We start from the raw sequence: 9,562 nt of genomic DNA, 5'->3' as shown, positions 1-9,562 counted from the left end.
ATATACTAATTTATCGATAAATTTTATCAATAAAATTATTCTTATAAGTAAATTTCGACACTAAATTTTGTCTTACAAACAATTTATTTTATTCGATAAAATTCTATCAATGATTAAAAAAGTGATAAATTAATGTAGATTTTCAGTTTTACCATGAATGTCCAAAAGTTATAAGAATGACTTTAACTTTATACTCAAACATGTTTTCTTTTGAAGTATCAAATAATAGTTTAAATGTTATCCAAACTGTTATTCTAAGAATCTTACAACTAATAGTTCAGTACACAATGAATTAAAACTAGTTGGTAACACAATTTTTTATAATGTTTGCTTTTCTGTTGAACTAGTATTTTATTTGAGATAATTAACATAAATTATGGATAGAAGTCACATGTTCTATCTTCTTCTTCTTCTAGATTCCTAATGTATGTGTTATGTCTACCACTCCCTTCCAAATTAAAGAGCACATTATCTTTCTTATCTCCTTCCAGAATAGTTGGTACTTGCTGCATCTGCAAGCCATAATCATGTTGAGTAATTATTACATTCAGCAGGTGAGAAAATTGAGAAGAAAAATAAGTTCAACCAATTAATAAATTAAGAGGTTAAAATATATACTTAATTATTGATAACATATCTGTCCTACTTCACTAGAAGAAATTGGTATAATTGCAAAGGATGATTAATAAAGTGATTTTACAAATATGATCAGTTATAATCTTTAATATTATAAAATAATAGATTATAAGAGAAAGCCCGTTAAAAAAGAAAACCAATGATCTTGAACATTGTTTAATAATTTCTTAACCATAAATGACTTAAGTATGCATTATTAGAGAAATAAACAATTGTGATATAATATTCTTTAAAGCATGCTTTTTGAGTAAAACGGCTTAAATTATTATACACATAACTCTTCATAAACTACAACAGTTCTTATATTTATATAAAAAATTTAATACAATATTAATGCATATTAAAATGTCAATCAAGTGTGACATGATTAGCAAATAATTTATCTCTTGATTAATACAATGTAGAACACAAAGTCACACTTCCTGCTTCCACTTAAAACGCAAAGGAAACTTTTCGTATTATATGTAGACAAAGAAAAATTTTCATAAGGGTTTTTTTTGTTAGAAAACAACTCGGGCCTTAAACATTTTTTGTTCATTTTGTGCTACTTCTCTCTCTTTTTTCTGTAGCCCATCATGCTAAACCAACAAAAAAAACAAATTTTAAGCACAAAAAAAATAAAGAAAAAGACATGTTGGTCCACATAAACACAAATATAAATTGAGAAATGAAAACTGATTATTCGTAAAATAAACATTTTGCATTATTGGGAAGTGGTATGTTTCAATTATAAAATTTAAAATTTATCAAAAATATATATTTTTTCAAATGATACGAGAATAAAGAACTGTTTAACAAAAATAAGTCATTATCTACTCAAGATCTCTTACAAAAGGAATCTTATTAATTATGGTTTAAATTTTATAAAATTAGAATAAATTATGTCACTCGCGAACTTATAATTACTCGCAAAATCTTTTGAATTATAATAAATTGTGTTACTTATGAATAAGAAGGACCAAATTAATTCGACACTAAAATATATAAAAATATGAACAAAAATCACTGGGACGAAAAAAATGTTGTTGAACGACAGTAATATGATGAAAGGAAACATTTACTGTATATTAATTCGACACATGTACAACATAAGCTCGGCCACCAGTAAATAGGTTTGTTTAAAGTTTACTTATTTCTAAATTTTGTTTATTTCTGTGTGAACACGTAGATGTTTTTCTCTCATGTTTCTATCAAAATTTTATTGTTTTCTCTATGGTGTATATTTCTACCATTTTTTTACATTCGTGAATGTCAAGTGTCATGAAGAAATTTTTTGTATTTTTTTTTCAAAAGATCTTTAATTCAACCTTCTTAATTATTGCATCTTACATTCTATAAAATTGTTTTAAAAAAATTGTTTTGAAGAAACTACTCTGTTCGAGATTGCGTTCTGTTCTGTGTTATTTGTTTTGCAGTTATATTTTACCATTTTAGTAATATATAAATATTCAAAAGGGTTTTGTGCTTCGTTTGTATGTCAAATTTTGTAATTTTTTTTGGCAAATATATGACCACAATACACAAATCATGTAGCAGTTCATAAACCAAATTCAAATTGAAAATCAAAAGCACCACGGGTAGTTTGGCGCTTATTCTCTATTCCTTTTCTCTGTATATAAACTTGTGGACATTATTTGTGTTGTAAAATTAATGAGTTGCGTTTACTATTGGTTATGTCTATTGTGCAAAAACAATGTCACTCCATAGCCGAAATGAATCTTGAAAGAAAAAATTAGAATATCATTATTTAAGTGACGAGGATATGGTTCGTTAAAGATTATACTAAATCAAACCTCTATTTTCAATGAAAATTGTACTATAAGATAAAGAGGCATAGTGCAATACAAACTGTTCACAAGGTATTTGTACTTACAATATCTATCTGAAAATATGATTGTAGGGTGTCTTAATTCATGTCTCGGTAAGACACACACTGATATAGAAATTCCAATCTGAAATCAATGAGGACAAAGTTTACTCCATCCAATAATTCAGTGTTTCCGATAACAATGATTTATAAAACTACCACACACAACTATAAAATAAACTTTCAATATGAAACGCAAGTTATTTTAGTTGGTTGTAACTTAGTCCCCAAAAAGAAACCTTAATAAATTCCTTTTTCCACCACCACTGGTCATGGGTTTGATATTAATTATTTAGTTGGTACGTACAATTATTACTCTTTAACATTTAGTTTATGTTAAATGAAATATAATATTAAGGATGAAAAAAAAAGGCTAGGCATGATGGGCTAGCACGACCAAAATATTCAGGCCAAGATAGTGTTTAAAAGGGTGTTGCTCCCTACACCACCCCACTTTGCTCCCTGTACCACCATATTTTTTTAAAATTCCAAAATTATCCTTTATATTTTAAAATATCCTACACCCCACCTCTTTTCTTCAACGGATGTCAACATCCGTTGAAGAAAAAATTCTTCAACGGATGTGCCACATCCGTTGAGTTTTTTTTTTTTTTAATTTTTATTTTTTTAATTTATTATATTTTAAATTAATATATAAATATTATTTAATTTTTTTAAAATTATTACTTAATTATTTATAAATTAATTTTATTTTATTTAATAAAATAATTATTATTAATTTTAATTTATGTATTATTATTTAAATAATAATTAAAAAATTTGTTATAAATATATTAAAACGGATGTGCCACATCCGGATGTGGCGACATCCGTTGCATTTTTTTTTTGGTTTTTAGTTTTTTTTTTAATTTTTTTTATTTTAAATTAATGTATAAATATTATTTAATTATTTTAAAATTATTACTTAATTATTTATAAATTTATTTTATTTTATTTAATAAAATAATTATTATTAAATTTAATTTATGTATTATTATTTAAATAATAATTAAAAATTTGTTATAAATATATTAAAACGGATGTGCCACATCCGTTAACGGATGTGGCGACATCCGTTAACGGATGTGGCGACATCCGTTACTGTAACATCCCAAAATACAGTAATCACTATAATTCAGAATTAATTACAATTAACAGTAATCATAAACAGTCTTTGCATTAAAACAGAAATAAAAGCCTACTGGCTAATATTTACAGTAGCTGCTCCAAAATAAAACAGCAATTTACAGTACAACTTAAAATGTTCAGAATTCATCTAATTTACTAAAACCAGTACTGATTTACATGTCTGCATAATTATATACAGTATACCAAAATACAGTACAGCACTTTACAGTGTTCATAAACTAATCAAAATATAAAACAGTTCTGGATAAAACGCGTCTGCAGTACTGTACACAGAACTGTTAAAATACAGTACAGAAAATAACTAACAGCTACTATGGATCTAATCCCTACTGCTCCGATTTAACTTCCACTTCTACCAAGTTGGCATCCTCCAAATTTTCTTCTTCCAGCATTGTTTCAAGGGATGCACCACCATCTGCTCACATCCACAACGGATGATCATTGCATTTGACAAGACGGAAGTACATGGACAATAGACAACACAATGGAAAACGCAAGGGTAAGCTTATAATATTTAATTTATACAATTAACACATACGTTCACATATCAATTCAAACGTGCAGCACATAAATTATCAATTCGCAATCATAAAATAAATATAAAAGACAGACTGTCCGGACTGTATGAACCATGTAGTTACAAGCGTCCTTGCACCCGAGTGATGTAGTAACTGGATAACATTAAACAGCTGCCACTCGAGGTTAGTCCCTCGCCCATATCTAAGCGATGAACGAAGAACCTCCTGCCATTCCCACGCATGACTACCCCCTTCTACGTGAAGATGAGTATCACGGAATATCAGGACGGACAACGAGTCCTAACTTATCCAGGTTCATACTTTACCATTCAATATTTCACATTCAACACATCAGAGACGTTCCTCCTTGGAACGCTCTTTAATATCCACTTCCAATAATTTCTTCAAAATATATCATTCGTTCATAATAACCAGTTCTCTTTATTCCCTTTCTCATTCTGTGTTTCATTCCCTTAACATTTTACAACATTCATTCTTTGATCAAATAAAACGAAAGTATTACAGTACTTTTGACCACGCGTTTCTGAATAAAAGAAACGAACCGTGTACTCACTTAATACGTTTCAATACTTAATAATTTGAAAATACTGATCTTTTAAAGAGGTGGATGATACTTAGAAAGATTTTGAGTGTACAGAGTTCAGGTAGAATCCAAAGGATAAAACCAGTAAGAAAATGTTTAGATAAACAACCAATATAATTGAATTTCAGAAAAACAGCACTGCCAGTCAAAGAACGAACGTTCAGAATTTCAATTTGGACGAACATCAATTACGTTCGCTCAGAACTCAATAATAAGGACGAGCGTTCAGTTAGAAACCGAACCCTGCTGTGGACGAACGCTAGGTCAATGACCAAGCACGAATCAGCACTAACGCTGGTTATAACCCAAGCGCTTTATAGGACGAGCGTTTCGGTATAGGACCGAACGCCAACTTTGGACGAACGTTCAGTATAAGGACGAACGCTCTCTAGAACTAACGTTCGACATAAGGTCGAACAACAATAAGGACGAACGCTCGACATGAGGCCGAACGTCATTGAGGACGAACGCTCGACTTAAGACCGAATGTCACTTATTTATAAAGTTTTAAATATTGATCTATACTGAGCAGAACGAACGCTCATTCACTCAATTGGGGGACGCTCGTTCTCGAGCAGAATTCATTCCAAATGAATGAATTCCAATCTAAGTCATGTTAACCAAAAACCGAACGGTCTAAGACCGTACAGTGACGAACGACCTTTTAGCAACAGAGAATGATCAGAAAATTTAGATTTTTCACACTTAGCAGAATTTTTCCAGATTTCCATTTTCCAACTTTATACTTCCATTTCAGGTTTAATTCCCTTCAAACATCATCATCATGCAGATTTCAACATTTAAAATCATTCCAACCACACAATAGCCATTCTCCATTCATCCATAATCAACTCAACATGCATTTAAATCAAATTCAACATCAAATATAATTCATACAAGCCGTATCAGTTCATGACAGATTCATCCAAACCAGAATGCATATCAGATATCAGTGATCATTTCTAACAACTCAACTTCATATTTTTCACACATGCAAAACAAACCAGAAATCATATTCCATATCAGTAAACGTTTCTAAATACTCAAACATCATGCTTTCCATATATGCATCTCAGATCATAAATCAAACAGTATAAATTAAACATATAAACTTCCCTTACCCGGATTGAAATTCAAACTTGTCCTAGGTGTAGAAATGGCTTTGTCCAACACTTTTTTTTTTTTTATGATCTTGACTCTTCCGAACTAGAATCTAACCAAATTTTACAGAACACTCAGTATACCAGTTTGCATGCAACTAAAAATCCTATTTTCCAGGAACCTAAAGGATGAACTACCGCGAAGAGACTTACCAGGTTGGATTTAATTTCTGTTCGGTCCAAAATGAAGATCAAGGCTGGACGAACTCTCCTATGGTGCTGAAATCGTGATTGGAGAAGAGATATAAGTTTTTACAGTAAAAAGGAAGTTCACTGTTTCAAGAGAGAAGTTGGAGAATATGAAAGGGTGAGTTTCAGAGGTTGAAGATGAGTTCGTGTAAGTGAAAGTGTTTTTTCGAAAAGTCTGATTTTGTTAAACTAACGTTAAAATTTGAGAACTACTCACATGTAGCCACATGCACACCAACTCTGATTTCAGAAACTTCCAACATGACAAGTGGCATGCTTGCATGCAGACTTTAGTGCGTTTTAATGAAATCAGAGAATGATGGGCGTGGTGTTTTGTGCACGTCAGAGGGAATGGGATCAGTCTAGGGAGTGGTTTTAAATGGCTGGGAATGAGGTGGCAAGCATTAAGGGTGAGATATCAGGATTAACTTAAGCTAATTATTAAGGGTCTCACATTCTCCCTAACTACAAAAATTTTCGTCCTCGAAAATTTAGAACTTACCCGTGAATAGGCGTGGATATAAATTCCTCATTGCACTCTCCACTTCCCACGTTGAATCTCCAGTCTTTTCGTCCCATACAATCTTTACCAAACGGATGTCTTTTCCTTTATGCAGCTTAGCACGTTCATCTTCAATGCGAACTGGTTGCAGTTCCAACGTTCTATCTGGACGCAGTTGAATGTTTTCCAGTTCCAATACATGAGAAGGATTAGATATGTATCTCCTAAGCTGAGACACATGGAAGACTGGATGCAGATTTGATAATTGAGGAGGCAACGCAAGTTCATAGGCTACTGGTCCAATCTTCCTTAAAATTTGATACGGCCCTATGAACTTAGGAGACAGCTTCTTTGGACGAACAACTCTTCCCACTCCAGTGATTGGATTCAGTCTTAGAAACACATGATCACCTGTAGCGAATTCCAGTGGTCTTCTCCTCCTATCAGCATAGGATTTCTGCCTGCTCAAAGACGTTTTCAACCTGTCTTGAATCAACTTAACCTTATCGGTTGTTTGCTGGATGAGCTCAGGTCCAGTTAGCACGTTCTCTCCCTCTTGAAACCAGCAAAGTGGTGTTCGGCATTTCCTCCCATAGAGAGCTTCAAACGGCGCCATCCCAATGCTAGCTTGAAAGCTGTTGTTATATGTGAATTCCACAAGAGGCAGCACCTCATCCCATGCGCCTAAGTGATCTAGGACGCACGTCCTCAGTAGGTCTTCTAGCGTCTGGATTGTACGTTCAGATTGGCCATCCGTTTGAGGATGATATGCTGAACTCATCTGCAGCTTGCTCCCCAACTCGGCTTGTAATGATTGCCAAAAACGAGATGTGAATCTCGTGTCTCGGTCAGAAACTATGCTTGAAGGCACTCCATGTAGACGAACAATCTCATTAATATACAACTTGGCCAAATTGGTCATGGACATCTTCAGATTCACTGCCAAGAAGTGTGCGCTCTTTGTCAACCTATCCACAATCACCCAAATTGAGTCATGGTTCCTAACTGTCCGTGGTAGATGGGTCACAAAATCCATGGAAATGCTGTCCCACTTCCATTCAGGAATTTCCAGTGGTTGAAGCAGACCTCCTGGACGTTGGTGTTCAGCCTTGGCACGTTGGCAAGTCAAGCAAGATGCTACAAATCGTGCAACATCACTCTTCATTCCAGGCCACCAGAACGAACGCCTAAGATCTTGGTACATCTTAGTCATACCGGGATGTATGCTAAGACGGCTATGATGTGCTTCCTCCAGTATAATCCGCTTCAGCTCTCCATCATTGGGAATGCACGTTCTACCAAGGTAACGTAACATACCATCCGTTCCAGCATTAAATTCTTTAGCCTTGTCTGTACCAAGTGCATCAAAGATTTTCACCAAGTCTTCATCTTCACGTTGCTTCGTCCATATACGATCAAACACATTGCTTGATATCCTAAGGTTGCAGCACTTGATGCTGTTCGGTTCTAACTCATACTGCAACCTTAGATCTCTGAAACTCTCCACTAAGTGCAGCTCCTTCACCATCATTAACGAGACATGCACTGCCTTCCTGCTTAATGCGTCTGCCACTACGTTTGCTTTACCAGGATGATAAAGCAACTCAAAATCATAATCTTTTAGGAATTCCAGCCAACGCCTCTGCCTCATGTTCAACTCCTTCTGGTCAAATAAATATTTGAGGCTCTTGTGATCACTGAAGACTTGGAAAGTGGATCCGTATAGATAATGCCTCCAAATCTTCAATGCAAACACAACTGCTGCCAGCTCCAAATCATGCGTTGGATAATTCTTCTCATGTATCTTCAATTGCCGAGAAGCATACGCCACTGCCTTCTTCTCTTGCATGAGAACGCACCCCAAACCTTGGTGAGATGCATCACAGTAAACTTCAAACGGTTTGGCAGTGTCCGGAATCACTAAAACTGGAGCGCTTGTCAACTTATTCTTCAGCTCTTGGAAGCGTTCTTCACACAAATCCGTCCAAGCAAAAGGGTGATCTTTCCTTGTAAGCTGCGTCAACGGTGCTACTATCTTGGAAAACCCTTCAATGAAACGCCTATAGTAGCCCGCAAGACCAACAAAACTCCTCACTTCCGTGATTGAACGAGGACTTTTCCATTCCAACACTGCACGCACCTTAGCTGGATCCACTGAAATACCTCCAGCCGAGACCACATGTCCCAAAAACTGCACCTCCTTCATCCAGAATTCACACTTGGACAGTTTGGCATACAATTCTTTCTCACGTAACACTCCAAGTACCAGTCTAAGATGTGTCTCATGCTCCTCTTCGGTCTTGGAATAGATGAGAATATCATCTATGAATACAACTACGAACTCGTCCAAATAGGGCCTGAAGATGCGATTCATGTACTCCATAAACACGGCTGGAGCGTTCGTCACTCCAAATGGCATCACCACATATTCATAATGTCCATACCGTGACCTGAACGCTGTCTTATGGATGTCTTCATCTTTAACTCTGATTTGATGATAACCGGATCTCAAATCAATCTTTGAGAACACTGCAGCTCCATGCAGTTGATCTAGCAAATCATCTATCCTTGGTAAAGGGTATTTATTCTTGATGGTCAGCTTGTTTAATTGCCTGTAATCTATGCACAACCGAGAGCTGCCATCCTTCTTCTTCACTAAGAGTACAGGCGCTCCCCATGGTGACACACTCGGTCTAATGAATTGTTTCTCCATAAGCTCCTCAATCTGCTTCTTGAGTTCAACCAATTCCGCAGGTGCCATCCGGTATGGCTGAACGGATATAGGGGCTGCCGTTGTCACCAAATCAATGGTGAATTCAACTTCTCTAACAGGAGGCAACCCTGGTATCTCATCTGGAAAAACGTCCATAAATTCCTCCACAACTGACGTTCTCTCTCGACTGCCAATAGCGGACGTTCGTTCATGTCTCAAATCTC

The sequence above is a fragment of the Vigna umbellata genome, chromosome 3 (genome assembly GCF_029865625.1).
Source record: "Vigna umbellata cultivar VRB3 chromosome 3, Vumbellata_1.0, whole genome shotgun sequence".
NCBI lineage: Eukaryota > Viridiplantae > Streptophyta > Magnoliopsida > Fabales > Fabaceae > Vigna > Vigna umbellata.
The sequence above is the reverse complement of the archived record's forward strand: the minus strand, read 5'-3'. Positions refer to the sequence as shown.